This window comes from Penaeus monodon, chromosome 25, assembly GCF_015228065.2.
Source record: "Penaeus monodon isolate SGIC_2016 chromosome 25, NSTDA_Pmon_1, whole genome shotgun sequence".
Classification (NCBI taxonomy): domain Eukaryota; kingdom Metazoa; phylum Arthropoda; class Malacostraca; order Decapoda; family Penaeidae; genus Penaeus; species Penaeus monodon.
The window spans coordinates 29,500,995-29,501,449 of NC_051410.1; positions in this window are offsets into that span (position 1 = coordinate 29,500,995).

Genomic DNA, 455 nt, shown 5'->3' on the forward strand with positions numbered 1-455 from the left:
TAGAAGTGCGAGGAAAGGATTGTTTCCACAAGGAGTGATGGCGGGCAAGCGTGAGGACAGACGAAGATTTCAGTGGGCGAACAAGTGGCAGAACGCCCCACCGAGACCGAAGGGCGTCCGACATGAAAGAACAAGAGAAATCTAATAGAACAACAATACCCGTTTCCTGTTGACCATCACGAAGCGAAGAAATCCTGTTGACCATCACGAAGCGAAGAAAAGTGGGTAAGCTCAAGTAAAAACCTTATGGGGAACCCGAGGAAGAGCACTTTTCTACTTTAATCAACAAAAGTGGATGTATCTCCATGAGTTATTCTAGTATTAGTCGCGCATAATATACTTAAACCGTGAACGTCTGCAAGCGGAACTACTAAACATTATCCCACGCTGATTAAACAACAGAGAATGTTAAAAAATTATTAAGTGTTAGTCTTAGCAAGAGAAATGTCGGGGCA